The sequence below is a fragment of the Herpailurus yagouaroundi genome, unplaced genomic scaffold, assembly GCF_014898765.1.
Source record: "Herpailurus yagouaroundi ecotype Mexico unplaced genomic scaffold, PumYag 545, whole genome shotgun sequence".
Lineage (NCBI taxonomy): Eukaryota > Metazoa > Chordata > Mammalia > Carnivora > Felidae > Herpailurus > Herpailurus yagouaroundi.
Genome location: NW_024412762.1, coordinates 1,337,592 through 1,344,358, shown reverse-complemented (window position 1 = coordinate 1,344,358; position 6,767 = coordinate 1,337,592).

The window sequence follows — 6,767 nt, the reverse complement described above, 5'->3', positions numbered from 1 at the left end:
GTGGCCCTGAAGGAGAGCTGAGTGGGCAAGACCAGGCCCCTGTCTTCCAAGACCTGACAGGGGTCATGTGTACCCTCATACCACTGCTTGTGGTCTCATGCCACCTGCAGCTATGCCTATGTAGGCATGTGCCCAGGCATGTGTGCACATCCACCACACTGCATCCCAAACACATGGGTCTGCATGCCCCTGCACACACATGAGCACACACAGCACATACACAAGCAGGGCAAGGACCACACGTACGCACACACATGCACGCACACGTGTGCTTGCAAACACAGCACACACAGCACAGGCAAAAATATGCACATGCACGTTTTCTCAAGGCCTGGGCCCGTGAGGACTTAGAAACAAAAGGAAAAGAGGCCATGTGGCCCGTGACTGAGGCTCCCCCATTCCCCTGGGGCAGGGGCCTTTGGGAGCAGGGTGAGGGAGGAAGCACAGTGAGTTGGGGGAGGGAGTAGGGGGAGCGTTGCTGGTGGAGCCAGATGGCGGTGGGGGCGGCCAGGGCTCCAGAAGCCCAAGGGAGGAAGGAGGAGGGGGGAACGTGTGCAGCAAGCAGGCTCTCAGCTCCCCTGCCCAGCTCTTCAGTGCCCATGGTGTGCTCAGACCCTCCCCACCCTGGGGGCCAGGGCAGAGTCAAGGGCCTCTTCTTGATCCTGGGCTCACCGGCACTGCCTGCCCACTATGTGGGTCCTGGCAGTTTGCCCCTCTGCACAAAGGACACCAGCACATCCAAGCTCAAAGACCTGACTGCCTTGCCCCCGGCTCAGAGGGGGCGGCTCAAGCAGGCTCTACAGGAATAGGGACACTATTTGCTCAAAGCTCCTCTCCCAGCCCCTCTGGGCCTAGGAGACCCCATTGCTCGCCCTTGATAGCCTTCTCAGAGGCAGCTCTGTGGAATCTGGTGTCGAGGTGTCAGACAGCTTCTGTTGTTTAATCCAGTGTTCACCTGAGCAGACCATGCCATACCTAAGAAGGTGTAACCAAAGTGCTAGATCTGGGGAAGAGGCAGGGCTCCAAACTGAGGCTGACAGGTTTTTGCACAACACAGTGGCCCCTGGGTTCCCACCACCTTCCTGGGAACCAGAAAATGGCAGATGACTATCTGCAAAGAGCTTTGAGGCCCACCTGAGCTCCTCAGCTTGCATGCCTCCCAGGACAGGACGTTCTCTACCTATGTTGAGCCTGCTCTTCACTGAGTGATACCTCAAGGCACTTTTAAGGCTAACTGTATCTGTCACCAATGCTCCTCCCTCTGGCAGCTCAGGAGACTGCAGGGCTCCATGCTGAGCAGTGCCTTGGCTGACCACCCTCAGATGCCTTGATGGGCCCTGCCTCCACAGCCACACATTCATCCTTCCTGGTACTGTCAGAGCCCACAGCCCATCTCTTGGGACTCTGCACCCCACCTCCTCCAGAAGGGAGAAACCTAGACCTTGACAAGGAGTGGGGACAAGGGGCCAACCAGGTCTTCAGAAGCTGGAGCAGGTGGATGGGTGAGCCCAGGTGGAACTGGAGGAGATAGAGGGTGGCATCCCACGGATCTTGGAGACTGTCCTGAGAGGGGCTAGGACCGGATCTGATTTCCAGAGAAAGTCCCTCTGGCTGCTGTGTGTGCAGTGGAAGCTTGTGCAGTGCGGGGCGAGGGGAGGAGGAGGAAGGCTCAAGCAGGGTAGGGTGGGAGGATCAGGAAGGACATGGCCGCATTTCGAGTTGGATCTGGCAGAAGGCAGAGATGGTGGGCAGGGCTCCCGGCGTCTGCCCTGAGCAGCCGGCATGGGGTGCCCATCCCCAAGGTGGGGGTGCAGGAGGAGCGGCCACCGTTGTCGAGGCCCAGGAGACATCTGGGCGGGGGTGTCGCGTGGGCTGTGCGGGCTGAGCTCAGGAGAGGGGCCCAGGCTGGAGGACAATTTGGGAGTCGTGAGCGTTTGGGTGATATTTACAGCCCAGGAAGTGATGAGATCACCGGCCGGTGCTGGTGAGGGGCAGGGAGGAGTGGTAGTGCTGAGCCTGGGGTGGCAGGCTCAGCTCCTGCGTGCCCCCACCAGACCCCAGACCCCTCAGTGGCCCCCTGCTGATTCCCTGAGGTGGGGCCCCTGGCTCCAGGTGGGTGGGTAGCTGATGTCCAGCCTCAGTCTCTCAAACCCTGAGATCTGCACAGGAAGCTAATTAAAGCCACGAGAAGTGGTGTTGAGTGTGTTAACCTCCCCCAACACCGGCTGCTGGTTTACAGTGGATGCTCCTGGCCCCAATCCAAAGATGCCAGGCCAGCCACAGGGCAACCTGTGGACAGAGCATCCTTCACAGCTCACAGGTCAACACCGCCAAGAGCAATCAGTGGAGGGTTACCCCGGGACCGGGGCTCGCTGAGGATGAATTGAGCGGGTGATTAGCCCTCTCAAGGTGCTGGGGTCAGGGCTGGGCTGCTCCAGAGGGTCACTTCTCTGGCAGCCCTGACTCTGGGGTCCTGGGACGGCAGTGAGGCACAGCCACAGACCTTCTTGAGGGCCAAGAGGTCCCTGGGACCACTCTATGCTGCCATCCACCCAGGGCTACATGGTTGGCTCAGATCCTGGGAGCCTCAGATCTGGCTTCTGGGGCTTTTTGCACAGTAATCGAAAGAATTAGAATGTTCAGCAGCTGATGGTAGACTGATGTCCAGTGAGACCAAGAACATGCCGGAAACATGTTTACAGGGAAGTGTTTATTGGATGAAGTGGGGCTTCGGGCAGCAGGTTGGAGGCCCCTCCTCACAGCCAGGGCTTCTGCCCTGGTTACAGCGCTGCCCCAGCCCTGCCCCAGCTCTCACATGCGTGTCCTCCCAGGAAGAGGCTGCTGACATCCCCAGTGTGCAGATGATGACACTGAGGCCCAGAGGCGTGAAATGACATGCCTGAGCAGCAGTGGACCTACCTGAGGCCACCATGCTCGTTCAGACACACCCACTGCCCACGTGGCTTTGCCCCAGAGGGTTGTGTGGCCGGCACATGGCTCCCTCACCACACCTCAGCTTCCTTACCCCAGTTCCAGGACGGCACATGAACGGAGCATCAATCTCTCCACCTTGTGCCAGTTAGCCTGGCAGTGTCACCCAGCCTGGCGGTGTCCCTTAGCCCGAGGGCATCACTCAGCCCTGTAGGTAAATCCACTCTGATCTGTGGTGGACATGTGACCACAATGACACAGCTGGTCCCACTCCCACACAGCATCTCTGGCAGGCTTGCTCTAGGTCCTGCCTTGTTCACCACCTCCCATCTCCCTTTTCCCATCCTGCACTGGGCTGAGGCTGCCCTGGAGCCCCAGATGACAGGTCCAGTCACTGTGTGCAGCACAGCCGAGGGGCTTGGCAAGGCTCCCCATACAAGGCATGGGCAGACCCAGGGAGAGAGCAGCATTCTGGATGTGGCCCTCCCCATGTGGCCAAACTGGAATCCTTTGGGAATCCAGGGGTCCTGCCTCCTCTCCTGGCACTACTGCCCCCTGCAGCTCCCAGTGACAGAATGTCTCAGGATCATCTTCCCAGTACCCTCCACCGTGCTTCAAGCCCTTAGCTCTGATACAACCCCCTCCCCCAGGAAGTCCTCCATGGAGGATGATCGTCCCAGGCTGATAGTCACCCAGCTGGGAGGTCACGGAATGGATCCATAGCACCCAGACCTTGCACAGCCAGGGCTCAGGGAGGTCCAGAATTGGGTCCTGTCCTAGGGCAGGTCATCACACCTCACTAGCTCTCGGTTTTCCTGCCCGTCATGAGGAATGAATAAATCCTCGTGGTAGGCATCCCTGCCACAAAGCTGCTGTGAGAGGGGCTCAGTTCAGACCCAGCACTGGAGAGTCTTAAAGACTGACAGGATAGCTGAAGCCCCCAGCAAAGGAGCTGGCTCAGGTGTTCCTGCTGCACCGTCTCAAGGCTATCCCACCCTCCAGGTAACCCACACACAGCCGGCTTGTCTTCTTGTCCCTCAGACCTCTGTGCAGAGCACACACTTGGATTCCCAGGCCCAGGCAAGCCAAGGGAGTCCCCTGAGGCCAGGCAGCCGGTGGTGGGGGCAGGCTGGGCACCTGAGCACACCTCGCCCCTGTGGGGTTGCTGGAGCTGGCCTCAGGGACCCCTTGCCCCGATGTCAGCTGAGTGCTCAGCCTGCCTGCAGTCCTGAGCATTGCACACACAGCATTTCCTTCCTTCCTGCAGCCGACTGGGGGTAGGGAGGCTAGGCAAAGACCATGGGAGGGCAGCAGGACTCACAGCCAGCTGTGCAGATGACCTGGTCAGCTCTCCCCCAGCACATGGCTGGTCTGCCTCAGTGGAGGGGGTCTTTATGTTCTGGCCCAGGTTGGGGAAGGGTGAGGCCCATTCATCCAGAAACCTACCAGTTCACCACACACTTATTAGGTACCTACTGTGTGATGGGTAGAACTAATGGGACTCCTTCCTGAGGACCAGCAGGGGTGCTGCTAGGGCCTCTGCCATCAACTCTCTGGGCCACCTGGGACTGGGTGTGGGGAGACCGGTTACATGGTCTGGCATGTTGAATCCACACAGATGGATGCACGAGGGAGGAGCCTTCTGTTGTCCCTGCATGCGCCCCAGCTTTGGCCCTCCTAGACAAAGCACAGGAACAGTGAAAGGCCCCTTCCCTGGCCCAAGCCCAGCCCGCTCCTCAGAGGGGAGGGCTTATGAAACCTGCCGCCGACAAACACCGGGGAACTAGAGGCCTCAGATCTGTCTTCACAAAGGGCTGTGCAGAGATTTATAGGCAATAAAGGAACATCCATCTCGGGGCAGTCAGTGGAACGGCTGTTGGGGCAGGTGGGGTGGGTGTGGGGAGGCAGCCCCCTCCCAAGGAGCACGGCAGCTGCATTTTGATGCTCACAAAGGAGAGGTGGGGGCCAAGGCTTCAAGGGACTCTCACCAAGGAGGGAGAAAAATTAATGTGAACAATTAGGGAATGATGAAGACCTTGCAGGGAAAACACCTTGACACATGCATCGCAGCCTGGGAGGGTCTCAGGGATGCAGAGCCAGTAACGGCAGAGTGGGGGCTGGGGGGATACCACCTGACAGGGAGCAGCTCAGAGATAGCTTGATGGCACACAATTATTTTTGAAACATGATGGAACAAAGAGAGAGCAGAATTGGGGGGATGGGGGGGTGCTGCTGCAGCCTCCGGGGTTCCAGGAGCTTCTGGAGGGCAGTTGCTGTGTCAAGTTGGGGGAGGAGTGTCTCTGTTTCAGGGCCACTTCTGAGAACCAAGAGAGTGGGGTCCCTTGGCCACCCAGGAGCAGCAGCCACACCTGTCCACCTGGAGGCTCTCACCAGTACTCCCTGGATCCCCGTACTAACCCCTCTGCTCCAGGACCCGTCTCCTGTGGCCAGCCATCAGAATCTGACTCTGCCTGAGTTCCGACTGCCTGTTCATGCATCCCACCCTCCTGTCTGTGTACCCACCACTCGGTCCATCCATAACACCTTCCCTGCTCTTCTCAATGGGCCCCACTCTGTCCATCAGATCCTGGTTGGGGGGACCGTGGTTTTTCTGTCCCCAGGGTCAGTATCATCCAGGACATGCCCCCCACTCCAACCACAAACCCCCTCCAGTCCTACAGAGGGACAAACTGGTCACAAGACCATGTCCCGGGCCAAGCTGACTCAAATGACCACCCAGGCAAGGGCAGTGGTGCTATTGCCCCCATTCCTGCCTTGTCCAGGAAGGCCTGTGGCCCCCCACCCCAACTGCTGGGTCTGAGCTGTTCAAGGGCCTAGGCCTTGGGGATGTGGATGGCTTCAGCCCTGACATGCCCAGGGGGCAAAATGCCCCCCCCAAACCTGCAGGTTTACTGAAATACAAAGACTTGCAGATTTTCCTACCCCATTAGGCTCATTCTGTAAAAACCAACCCCAATTAACACAACCAAATAGAAGCACCCAGCATGCCGCATTCTAGAAATAGGACATGTGCTGGGGTGAGAACGGCAGTGCGGCAAAGTGAGGGGGCGCCTGGCATCCACCGTCTCCACAGTAGCATCTCAGGAGAGCCTCAGTGTCCTCACCGGCTGATGTGGGCATCACAGACAGCAAGCACAGGGTCTGGCACCCAGCATTCTCCACCCAGTGGGTCCTACAGATGCTTTAAGACCAGGCTCTGAGGACACCTCCTCCCGGACGCCAGTCCTGACTGCACCCACTCACCATGGAGTCTGAGCCCTCACTCAGCACTCTTGCCACCACTGATGAAGCCCTAATCATATCAGGTATTGTCTCAAACCCTCCAAATGTGGCCCAGGGTGACCTTGTCTCCTACATATGACAGGCAAGTGTCAGGCATGTGCTGGGTGCTCCTGGAAAGGCTTCCTTGGTCTGGGCAGGGCATAAGAACAACCGAGACACCTAGAACAGCATCCACCTTCCTGGGACCATGGGACCAGCCTGAGCCAGAGCCAGGCAGTGAGTGACATACGGCCCCGTTAAGGGGGACCTTGGCATCCACTAGCCTTGAGTCTGCTCCTCCTCCTGATGGCTGAGAAATGGCCACCTACCATGCTATTAGTTGTCTGTCTCCAGCAGGGTCTCTGTCCTGTGGCCCTTAGCGGCTGGGACCCACCATCACCAATAGGAGGAGGGGACTGAAAAGGACAGAGAAGGAAAAGTTGGTGAGGGCAGTGGGGGCCAATGCAACTTGGATAAGAGAGCCCTGCACAAGCAGCCCCTCATCTTTCACCCAAAGCACTGCTGAAAACCAGTGAGAAGCTAAGAAGCAGTGG